This window comes from Nicotiana tomentosiformis, chromosome 3 (assembly GCF_000390325.3).
Source record: "Nicotiana tomentosiformis chromosome 3, ASM39032v3, whole genome shotgun sequence".
NCBI classification, from domain to species: domain Eukaryota; kingdom Viridiplantae; phylum Streptophyta; class Magnoliopsida; order Solanales; family Solanaceae; genus Nicotiana; species Nicotiana tomentosiformis.
Window position 1 is genome coordinate 23,955,565 of NC_090814.1, and position 12,747 is coordinate 23,968,311.

Here is a 12,747-nt window from a genome sequence, read left to right on the forward strand (position 1 = left end):
AGACAATTGATTCCCAACTACATTCTCGGACATAGACACATGAAACACAGGGTGTATGGAGAACAACGATGGGGGACATCACATGCGTAGCTCGGCCTATTTCCCTCAAGATTCCATAAGGCCTAATGTGTACTACACCGTCTTTACCTTTATTAACAATTCACATAATTTATTCATGAAGAAAATCTGGAGAATAACCCGTTCACTTCCTTCAACTCTAAATCTCTATGTCGAACACCTGAATTGGACCCTTGGCGAACTTCAACCCCCTCCTCCTCTTATACTGTGATGTGACTGAATGAATAAGACCATGGGATTTCCTACCCGAATATGTTTGATCATGGAATAATGCTTCTTGTTTGTCATGTGTGAAACTACAACTCTCCAGAGATATACTACAAATAGGAACAATGAGGTTCGCGTTTGAGCTGGAATTGTTCATGAATCCACTAAGGTGCTGAGCAGGGCATTTCAGGAGGTTATATTCTAAGAGATAGGAGGGTGACCACCAATAGCACTAACATGGTTGATCATTGTGATGACATCATCGATTCAACAAATGAGGCATAAAGTTATTATCAAAATTGGGTCGGGTTATAAAAATAGAAAAATGGACCCTCTGAACTTAGGTCTACGGTCGCAAAATGGACTGCATATTAGATATGCAGCCCGTAAAAGGAACCGCAAAAGTGATACCAACAACTCGAATGGTCAGGACAGGTATGCGGTCCGCAGACCACTTATGCGGCCACATAGTGGACCGCATAATCACTCTTCAAAATTCTTCATGCCAAATCTACGATGGATGTACGGACCGCGAAATAACTATGCGATCGCATAATGGACTGCAGAGCAACCTTCAAAATTCAACAAATTTTCTGCTTAACTCCACGGTGATTATGCGGCCCGCGGAGTGGTTTTGCGGTCGCATACTTGACCGCAGAACTGCCTTCTTTTGCCAAACGATTTCCATCAACTCCTCAGTGCATTCTTTAACCCAAAATGTCTGTACTGCGGTGAGCTTTCTCGGCACCACGAAACCTTCAATTTCTTAGCAAAACTTTACGGGGCCTTACACCTATAGATGACGACAGTCCTATAAGTTGAGCAGACCATTTCGCGTAGCGCCACTTACATGGCATGAGTTCTGCATTCTCATTTTAGAAACATTTGTCCCACAGACTCGCAGGAAGGATCTATGTAGAGATTTTGAGTAGCTATGCTAGGGGGATATGACTATGACACATTATGAGATAAGATTTGCGTATTTGGCCCATCATGATATATGGTTGGTTCCCACTAAGAGGGAGGGAATCAAGAGGTTTATTGATGGCCTCAACTATAGTTTACGTTATAGTCTAGCACGAGAGGCCGAGATGGATGCTAGGTTTGACCAGGTAGTCAAGATTGCCAGATGGTTGGCGTTAGTTCGTAGGATTGAGTGCGAGGAGCGGGAGGAAAAGAGGCCTCAGGTTTCAGTGGTACCTAATCTGGAGGTCAATCACAGTTGGGGTCATCCTTGCAGGCCCGCTCATATGGCTTGTCCTGTTCATCGTGGTGCATCAGCTAGTCATGGTTCATACAGTACTTGTACGAGTCAGTCATCTTTCAGTTCACTTCCAGCTCAGAGCTCGTACCGTGCTCCATCAATTCAGGGTTCATCAGTATCATATTCTTCCAGTGGTTATTCTAGTTCTCAGGGTCTGATTCATGCCCCACTATCATTTTCGGCTCGAGGTTTTTACGATTGTGGAGAGTTGGGGCATGTGATGAAGTATTGTTTCCGTCACTATAAAGGTCCAGTGCATCAGGGAGGCCAGTCTTTGACCCCTACACCAGTTGCTACACTACCCGCTCAGCTAGCTCGGGGTGGAGGTCATGCGGGTCGAGGTCACCCCAGAGGGGGGAGGTCAGATAGGTGGTGATCAGGATCGATGCTATGGTATTTCCGCTAGGCCAAAGGCAGTTGCTTATGACACTGTGATCATAGGTATTATTTCAGTATGCCACAAGGATGATTCAGTATTATTCGATCCTGGTTCCACTTATTCATCTATGTCAATGTAATTTGCTCGTTATTTAGATATTCCCCATGATTCTTTAGTTATGCATGTGCATGTATCTATACCGGTGGGTGATTCTATTATTGTGGACCGTGTGTATCAGTCATGTATGGTGACTATTAGGGTATTAGAGACAAGAGTTAATCTTTTACCGCTTAGTATGGTTGATATGGACGTGATTTTTGGCATTGATTGGTTGTCACCATGTCACGCTATTCTGGATTATCATGCTAAGACTGTGACATTGGCAATGTTGGGGTTGACTAGGGTTGGGTTGAGAGGTTCCCTATTCCCAGTAGAGTGAATTCATATTTGAACGCTCAACGGATGGTTGAGAAAGGATGTCTGGCATATTTGGTTTTTGTGAGGGATGATAGTGTTGATACTCCTACCATTGAGTTTGTTCCGGTAGTGAGAGACTTTCCAGTTGTGTTTCCTGAAGACTTGTCGGGCATGCCACCAGATAGGGAGATTAATTTTGGTATTGATCTGGTGTCACGCACTCCGCCTATCTCTATACCACCGTATCATATGGCACCAGAAGAATTGAAATAGTTAAAGGGACAGCTTCAAGATTTGCTTTATAAGGTCTTCGTCAGGACCAGTGTGTCTCCTTAGGGTACGTCGATTCTATTTGTAAATAAGAAGGATGGCACTATAAGGATATGTATTGACTACTGACAGTTGAACAAAGTCAGCATTAAGAACAAGTATCATGTACGACACATTGATGACTTATTTGACCAGGTTCAGGGTGTGAGGGTGTTTTGGAAGATTGATTTGAGGTTAGGGTATCACTAGTTGAAAATTCAGGATTCTGATATTTTGAAGACGACATTCAGAATCAGCTATGGGCACTGCGAGTTTCTTGTGATATCCTTTGGCTGACCAATGTCCCAGCAACCTTTATACACTTAATGAACAATGTATTCTAGCCATATCTTGATTCATTTGTCATTGCATTCATTGACGACATATTGGTGTACTCACGCAACTAGGAGGATCATGAGCAACATCTAAGGACTATACTTCAGACCTTGAAGGAGAAGAAGTTATATGCTGAATTCTCCAAGTGAGAGTTTTGGCTTGACTCAAATGCGTTCTTAGGCCACGTGGTGTCTAATGAGGGGATCAAGGTAGATCCGAAGAAGATTGAGGCAGTTCAGAGTTGGCCTAGACCGCCTTCAGCTACAGAGATTCGGAGCTTCTTAGGATTGGCAGGTTATTATCACCATTTTGTCGAGGGTTTCTCATAGATTGCTGCACCTTTGACTAGATTGACCAAGAAGGGTGCCACATTCAGGTGGTCTGATGAGTGCGAGGAGAGCTTTCAGAAGCTCAAGACTGCTTTGACCATAACTCCAGTTGTAGTGTTGCCATTAACATCTAGATCATATATTGTTAATTATGATGCTTTTTGGATTTGCGTCTGGTGTGTCTTAATACAGGAGGGTAGAGTGATTGCTTATGCTTCGCGCCAGCTGAAGCACCATAAGAAGATTTACCCCTTTCATAATTCAGAGTTGGCAGCCATTGTTCATGCATTGAATATTTGGAGGCACTACCTCTACGACGTGTCTACAACACTTGTTTAAGCAAAAGGATCTAAACTTGAGGCAGCAGAAGTGGTTAGAGCTGTTAAAAGACTATGATATCACCATTCTGTATCATCCCATAAAGGCTAATATGGTGGCCGATGCCTTGAGTAGAAAGGATGTGAGTATGGGTAGCCTTTCATATATTCCAGTTGATGAGAGACCGCTAGCATTAGATGTTCGGGCTTTGACCAATCAGTTCATGAGGTTAGATGTTTCAGATCCTAGCCGGGTGCTTGCTTGTGTGGTTTCTCGGTTTTCTTGGTTTGAGCGCATCAGAGCATGTTAGTATGATGACCCCCATTTGCGTATCCTTATGGACACGGTATAGCTTGGTGATGCTAAGGAGGTTTCTATTAGAGATGATTGGGTATTGCGGATGTAGGGTTAGATTTCTGTGCCCAATGTGGATGTGTTGCGTGAGTTGATTCTTGAGGAGGCCCACATTTTGCGGAGCTCCATTCATCTGGGTGCCGCTAAGATGTGACTACCTATTATTTAGAGCAGCTAGCTCAGATCAATATCCATAAGATTGTTTGTCTTTATGGTGTGCTGGTGTCCATTATCTTCGATCGAGGAACGTAGTTCACATTGCATTTTTGGAGAGCTGTGCAGCGTGAGTTAGGTACATGGGTTGAGTTGAGTACATCATTTTACCTACATACGGACGGGCAGCCCGACTGCACCATTCATATCTTGGAGGACATGCTACGCGTCTGTGTTATGGATTTTGAGGGTTCATGGGATTAGTTCTTATCGCTTGCAGCATTTGTTCTACAACAATAGCTACCAATCTAGTGTTCATATGGCTGTTTATGAGGCCTTATATGGGAGGTGGTGTCGTTCTCTAGTTGCTTGGTTTGAGTCGGGAGAGGCTAGGTTGTTGGGTACTAATTTGGTTCGGGATGCCTTGGTGAAAATCAAGTTTATTAAGGATAGGCTTCATAAAGTATAGTCTAGGAATATGAGTTATGCTGATAGGAAGGTTCGTGATGTTCCATATATGGTGGGTGTGAAGGTTTTGCTCAGAGTTTCGCCCATGAAGGGTGTGATGAGATTCGGGAAGAAGGGCAAGTTAAGCCCTCGGTATATTGGCCCCTTTGAGGTGCTTGAGAGAGTTGGGGAGGTGACCTATAGACTTGCATTGCCACCTAGTCTATCGTGTGTTCGCACAATGTTTTATGTTTCTATGCTCTAAAAGTATTATGGTGACGCATCACATATTTTGGACTTCAGCACGGTTCAGTTAGGCGGGGATTTGACTTATGATGTGGAGCCGGTGGCCATTTTGGATCGAGAGGTTCGAAAGCTAAGTTCAAAGAATATAACATCAGTAAAGGTCCAATAGAGACATCATCCAGTCGAGGAGACTACTTGAGAGGATGAACGAGAGATGCAGAGCAGATATCCACACCTATTTGAGTCTCCAGGCTTGATTCTAGACCCGTTCGAGGACGAACGTTTGTTTAAGAGGGGGAGATTTTAACAACCCAGTCGATCGTTTTGTGTATTGTACCCTCCTTCCCCTATTTATCGCTTCTTCTACGTTCATTTGTGGTTATGTGACTCACTTGGCTGGTTGGTTTGGTTTTGGGGAGGTTTCGGAGTGAATTGAGACTCTTAGTCACAAGGTTTGAAGCTTAAATTGAAAGAGTTGACCGTAGTTTGACGTTTTTGTAGACAACTCCGGAATGGAGTTTTGATGATTCCTATAGCGATTATTGATGGTATTAAGTTATTTGTGACTAGATTTAAGTCATTCGGAGGCCGATTCGAGAATCAAGGGCCTATTGGAGTATTGAGTTGCATTCTTTAAGGTAAGCAACACATCTAAACTTGTATTTGAGGGTATTTAACTCAGTGAACTACGTTATATGAAATATATTGGGGGTGACGTACGCATTTGGTGACAAGCATGTGTACGTGCACTGGTGTGTTCTTGGTTTGGCGAGGCCTTTAGGTTATTACCGGGCATGTTTTGCCATCATATTCTTTTATATCCATGTTTTCCCTACATGTTTAATCATTTCAACAGTGATTCATGTTAGACATCATGTATAGGTTACGTGCTATTTGTCTGAGACTTGATAGTGTTATTCTTGCTGTCCCAGAGCTATATGCTTAATTTGCACACATGTGCTTAATCATGATGCTATATCCGTGTATGATATCTCTGTCTCCGTACCTCTTATTTGATTCCTCACATGTTGTTGACCCCTCTTATGTGTAACACTGTTAAACCGAGTATTTTTAGATTGTTTACATGTTACATGAACGGTAAAGGATCGAGTTTGTGCCATAGAGCCGATTTGGTATTGATTTTCAGTGACGCGTACGCCAGCCCCATATTGGGCTAAGTATTATGATTTTGGGGCGAGCGTGCACCAGGAATCACTATTGGGCTAAATAATTATGATTAGCGCTTGGGCAGGATCCGCCCCTCCGGAGTCTGACATGCCAGCAGTGTGGGCACAAACACAATATTTTATATCGTGCTTTAATGATGGGTAGTTATGCCAGGCACCCGTACAGTGCTAAGTGTGAATATTGATGGATCCACTGTGACTTTGTTGATTGACATGTATACGTGACATGTAGGCATAGAGGTGTATCTTTCACATGCTAGCTGTTAAATGAAATTCTTTGTCTTTGTTGGGCATTAACTGTTATACTTTAAAGCATGTCTAAATTTCTAAAGTGTGAACAAGATAAACATGATATCATTGAGCTACTTGTTTCTACGGATTTTCCTTTATATTATGAACTGTTACAGGTTTTTGATACTGGTATTTGACTATTGTTCTAAGCTCGTTACTGCTTGCAGCCCAAGATTAGTGTTGTTGTTGTACTCATACTAGACTGTGCACTTCGTGTGTAGATCCAGGTACATCCGGTCGAGGTGATTTCTTGACTTGAGTTGTTGCCATCCTTTGGGAGACTACAAGGTAGCTGCTATGCCGTCTGCAGTTCTTGAAGTTCTCTTTCAATTATTTATATCTTTACTATTCAATTGTTCAGACATTTGTATTAGAGGATTTTACTTGTATCTTGTTATTCAGTAGCACTCGTGTACACATTAACATCAGATTTTGCAGTTGGTTGTAGTAGTTTTATGGTTATATTCTCGGATATTTCATGTCATTTTTCCACCGTTGAGTTATTGGACCTTGTGTATTCGATTTTATTGCTATTATTTGACGGTTGGCTTACCTAGCGGGTTGGGCTTATGTGTCATCACGGCTAGTAAGTTTGGGTCGTAACATTTACCATCTAACTGCCCCTGGTATCGCGCATTGTAAGCATATGCTACACTAGTCAAATCTGTCCAAACGTCCATTAAGCTGGAACGTTAGGCCACGGTCATATAGCGCATTATACCTACGATACGCTACACTTACTATGGATCTTCTCATACCCGTGTTATTAGTGTTTTTTTTGTAGATTTTCATGTTACTTTGGTTCTCGATCACTGTTTACCGAAAAATCAGATAACATTAAATTTGTGTATGGTTCTAAGGATATGTGATATAATTTGATACAAATCGTATAGCGAAATAGAAATATGTGTATTCTTGACCATGAGAATGGGAATAGTGAGCAAAAAGAATGAATAAGATAAAGTAAAAGAAGCACAAGGAGATATCTTTCAATATGACAAGTGATCTTTTGTTACAGTATATTCGGTGTCTCTATGCTTACAAGGTTTCCCCCTTTTATAATAGAGGGATCCTACTATATTTATAATAAAATAAAGTATATAGTGGAGGACCCATGATGAATTGTCTCTTCCTCGATTCCCACCAAGATTCTCTCCCTTAGTGTGGCTGTAACAGCTCTTGTCTGTGAGCTCGATACTGGCTCGAACTCATTATTGGGTCGAGCCCTTGATTTTGGCTTGAGTTCGACCTTTGGGGTGGGCATAGCGCATTTTCGACCTCGAAGCAATGCCTTGCTGATCGATTTGGTCACGGGCTTGATAAAAGTATCGAGCCGACTCCTCGATTAGCCTTCGGACTCGAGGCTCGTTTATACTGTCTTCGGAACTCATCCTAAAATCCCACTCCGGTTTCTTACCATTCGAATTCGATTGAACGTAGGAAGACGGAAATCTATTTCGACTGTAAACCGATAGTCCCCTCATTTCTCAGGAAGGATGTGGTGAGAATCGATATGATTTTTGACGGTTCGATCGAGTTATAAGCTGACGTTTTCACAGGGCTCGATCATGACATATGTGAAAGCTGTCCCGTCGATTTAGTCTTTCAAGGTATTTAATGCATGTCAGATGGTGGTCGGCCACCTCTGATATTGAACCGCCACGATGCAAGTATATAAATAACCCCTCCATCTAACATTTACCACTTTTACATCTTCACTCTTCCAAATTTTCTTACCCTTTCTCTCTATTTCGCCGCTTGTAGAGCCATCTACACCAGCGTTTGGTGTCATCAACTTTTCATCTTCATTTGCCTTTCTTTCTCTCATATCAATGGCCAAAACTTCGAAAACTGTACCTCAGAGGGAGAAAGCTTCTTCTTCACGGCCGTCCGGCGATAAGGCACCGGTGGAGCCGCCTACCTATGAGTATGTTCCCGGCCCGTGTACTCTGAAGATCGATTTTAAGGTTGAGAATCCTTCATCTGTTTCGGGTCGATGTGAGCATGTGTCAATGTACATGTGATCGATAACGGAAGGTCATCTCGAAGCTATGAGGAAAGACTGCAACTGGGGTTCCGAGGTTGTGTTGCAAATTTCCTCCCCCGAAGAGAGCGTCATCACCCATGTGGAGGGGTTTTTAAGTGTTTACACTTACCCCTTCACGTTGGGTACCGTCGACCCGATGATCATTGATTTTTGCAAAATATATCAGGTCACCCTTGGTCAAATTCATCCCTCTCTATGGCATATAGTAACCTTACTTCGCTTCGTCTCCAACAAGGCCGGGGGGCTGGATTTTTCCCTGAATCACCTCATACGATTGTATCAGCCTCAAATCTTTCGAGGACTAATCAGGCTTCATCGTCGGGCATCGAAGGCTTTGATATCGAGCATCAACGAAGATAAGGATTGGGGTTGGATGGGCCGTTATATTCGGGTGAGGACCCGTGACCTCATTCCGGAAGAGAAGATGCCGTTCCCCGAGGAATGGAATTTCGACCGTAAGTGGTTTTCATAAGACGTTGCTTTTCGTATCTTTTTTCGATTTTATCTGATGTCTTTCTCCGATATACAGCTGCCCCTTGGATGCCACAAGCGGTGCCCAACCTCGAGGATTGGGTTCAGAAGCTAGCCTCGACTTCCTCTTATACTGAAAGCGCTTGGCGTGATTTGGCAAAAGGTAGATGGGAGGCCAAGAATCATGGTAAGGGTTATTTCTCGTGTTCTTCGAAATGTTTTTTATGCTCCATTCGTTACCGATTTCCTTTCATGCAGGTGTAACCAAGGATGCCATTTTGAGGCCTTCGAGTGGTGAAGAAGGAACCAAGTCCCCAGTCCCGAAACCGGGGAAAGATAAGAAGCGAAACGCTGTCTCTCGGTCAGAAGACCCCAAGCCCAAAACTCAAAGAGTGAGGAGGAAGGCAATCGCTTGTTTGATGGACTCGTTCCAACGACTGAGAGAAGAAGAAGAAGAAGAAAAAGATGATGCCTCGGCTTTGGTGATCCAATCTGCCAAAGCTATCGAGGTCACCAGAGATTTTGAGCCGATGGCGGTTGTACCGGTCGAGGTCGGTTCTGGTACCCGAGTCTCGATTAGAGCATCCCGAGCGATTCACTTGGGACTATGACAGTGGGTCATTTGCCTTCTCTTCCAACCTTTTCTGAGGAGGCGTTAAAGGAAGCTCGAGAATTGAAGACCCCCGATATGGGCGGAGGCTCTAGTGTAGGGGACCCTTTTCGGGATTATTTTACTGGAGTCGATGATGCTTCCGACATTGGTGACACTTCTCTTCTCCTAGAAGAGGCCCAACGTTTCATTTCTCGGGTAATGATTTTACTGTACTTGGTTTCTTCGTTCTTTTCCAAACTTGACTTGTGTTCTTTCCCTACTGTGCAGGACATTAGTAGGTTTTGAGTCGACCTTAGCCAGTGTGAGGTCGAGCTTCAGAAGGTCTCGGGGGAGAGAGATGCCCTGCGGCTTCTTTGCAGCCAAAAGGACGAGGCTATAAAGGACCTCCAAGCAGATTTGGCTAAGGCTCGTGAAGAAGAGGCCGAACTAGATAAGCAGGTGAGCCTCTTTCTATTAGAGTATGTGTTTGACTCAACTGTGGAAGTTAACCTTTCATTATCTCAGCTGCAGCAAAAGGTTGAAAATATCGGGTTACTTCGGGAAGAAATCGATTAAATCAAGGCTGAATGCAATCGGTGGAAGGAGACTATCGACTGTCTGGCTGCGGAAAAAGAAACCATCTTGGCCAAATTATTATCGCCCAATGTTCAGCTTCGAAGCGTCAAGCAAAAGGGTTCGTCTCAGTCTAAGAGGATCGAGGAGCTTGAAACACGGCTTGTTGAGGCCAAGGCAGAGGTTGAGTCGTCGAAAGTCATGGCGGACAAGTCCATTGCCATGTATCGGGATAATGCCGAGGCTGCTCAGATAGAGGCATGAGAGGCGGTGGATATTGCCGACACTCGAGCATATTGGGTTGTCGAACTTGCTAAGTGTCGGTCTCGGAGGGAGACCCTCGAGGAGATACACACTTGATGTTTTGACCTTGCTGAAGAGATAAAAAAGGCTAAAGAGCTCGAAGCTGAAGCTGAAGCCTTGGCTTTAGATGGCAATGATGATGATGATGACGGTAGCAAGAGCGGATCCGAGAACGGGGGAGAGCCCGATAGAGAAGAAACCACTCCTGAGGATGACCAGGAAGCTTAGTCCTTAATTTTTACGTTTGTAATCAATCATGTAGACAATTTTGTATATAGACAACATTGCCGACTTGCTTCTATTTCATGAAGACTTTCTACATGCCTTATAAATGTTTTCACAAAGATTTATATAACTTAATCAAATTTTGAATTTCGTAGCCTCTATAATCGAGCGAGTGCTTATTCAAATTTGAAGTGATGTAGCCCTTAGGCTTATTAGCCGAGTCAATTATTCGAACTCGAAGTAATGTAGTCCATAGGAGTAATGGTCGAGTGAGTGCTTGCTCGAACTCAAAATAAAGTAGCCTGTGGGCTTAGTAGTTGAGTGAATGATTCGAACTCGAAGTAATGTAGCTCATAGGCGTAATGGTCAAGTGCTTGCTCGAACTCGAAATAAAGTAGCTCGTGGGCTTAGTAGTCGAGTGGATGATTTGAACTCGAAGTAATGTAACCCGTAGGCATAATGGTCGAGTGAGTGCTTGCTCGAACTCAAAATTGTAGCCCGTAGGCTTAGTAGTCGAGTGAATGATTCGAACTCGAGATAAAGTGGCCCGTAGGCGTAATGGTCGAGTGAGTTCTTGCTTGAACTCGAAATGAAAGTAGCCCGTAGGCTTAGTAGTCGAGTGAATGATTCGAACTCGAAGTAATGTAGCCTGTAGGCATAATGGTCGAGTGAGTGCTTGCTCAAACTCAAAATAAAGTAGCCCGTGGGCTTAGTAGTCGAGTGAATGATTCGAACTCAAAGTAATGTAGCCCGTAGGCGTAATGGTCGAGTGAGTGCTTGCTCGAACTCAAAATAAAGTAGCCCGTAGGCTTAGTAGTCGAGTGAAAGATTCAAACTCGAAGTAATGTAGATCGTAGGCATAATGGTCGAGTGAGTGCTTGCTCGAGCTCAAAATAAAGTAGCCGGTGGGCTTAGTAGTCAAGTGAATGATTCGAACTCGAAGTAATGTAGCCCGTAGGCGTAATGGTCGAGTGAGTGCTTGCTCGAACTCGAAATGAAAGTAGCCCGTAGGCTTAGTAGTCGAGTGAATGATTCGAACTCGAAGTAAAGTAGCTCGTAGGCGTAATGGTCGAGTGCTTGCTCGAACTCGAAATAAAGTAGCTCGTGGGCTTAGTAGTCGAGTGGATGATTTGAACTCGAAGTAATGTAACCCGTAGGCATAATGGTCGAGTGAGTGCTTGCTCGAACTCGAAATTGTAGCCCGTAGGATTAGTAGTCGAGTGAATGATTCGAACTCGAGATAAAGTGGCCCGTAGGCGTAATGGTCGAGTGAGTGCTTGCTTGAACTCGAAATGAAAGTAGCCCGTAGGATTAGTAGTCGAGTGAATGATTTGAACTCAAAGTAATGTAGCCTGTAGGCATAATGGTCGAGTAAGTGCTTGCTCAAACTCGAAATAAAGTAGCCCGTGGGCTTAGTAGTCGAGTGAATGATTCGAACTCAAAGTAATGTAGCCCGTAGGCGTAATGGTCGAGTGAGTGCTTGCTCGAACTCAAAATAAAGTAGCCCGTAGGCTTAGTAGTCGAGTGAAAGATTCAAACTCGAAGTAATGTAGATCGTAGGCGTAATGGTCGAGTGAGTGCTTGCTCGAGCTCAAAATAAAGTAGCCGGTGGGCTTAGTAGTCAAGTGAATGATTCGAACTCGAAGTAATGAAGCCCGTAGGCGTAATGGTCGAGTGAGTGCTTGCTCGAACTCGAAATGAAAGTAGCCCGTAGGCTTAGTAGTCGAGTGAATGATTCGAACTCGAAGTAATGTAGCTTGTAGGCGTAATGGTCGAGTGAGTGCTTGCTCGAACTCGAAATAAAGTAGCCCGTAGGCTTAGTGGTCGAATTTATCTTAACTCTGTTTATGTAATAAATCTCCTAATAGAGGAATGTTTCTTGGATATAAGATGTCGGTAAAGAGGAGAACTTTCTTTGCAAGTCACTATACATGTGTTCATGTTTCACGCCTGGGTTTGGGCCAACTACATGAGCATGGTTTGTTTTGACCAGTTGGGTTCGGGCCAACTACATGAGCATGGTTCGTTTTGACCATTTAGCTCTGACAACTTTTCCTATTGAAACCCCGTTATTGCGAAATAACTTTCTTGCATCAGAACTTGATATATTTGAGGGCTAATGCCCCCCAGTATTCGAGGTCGATTGTAAAGAGGCCTCAGATACTGTTGTAAGTGCAACACGATCTTTGGATGCTTCATTAAAAACCTTGCCGAAAAACCC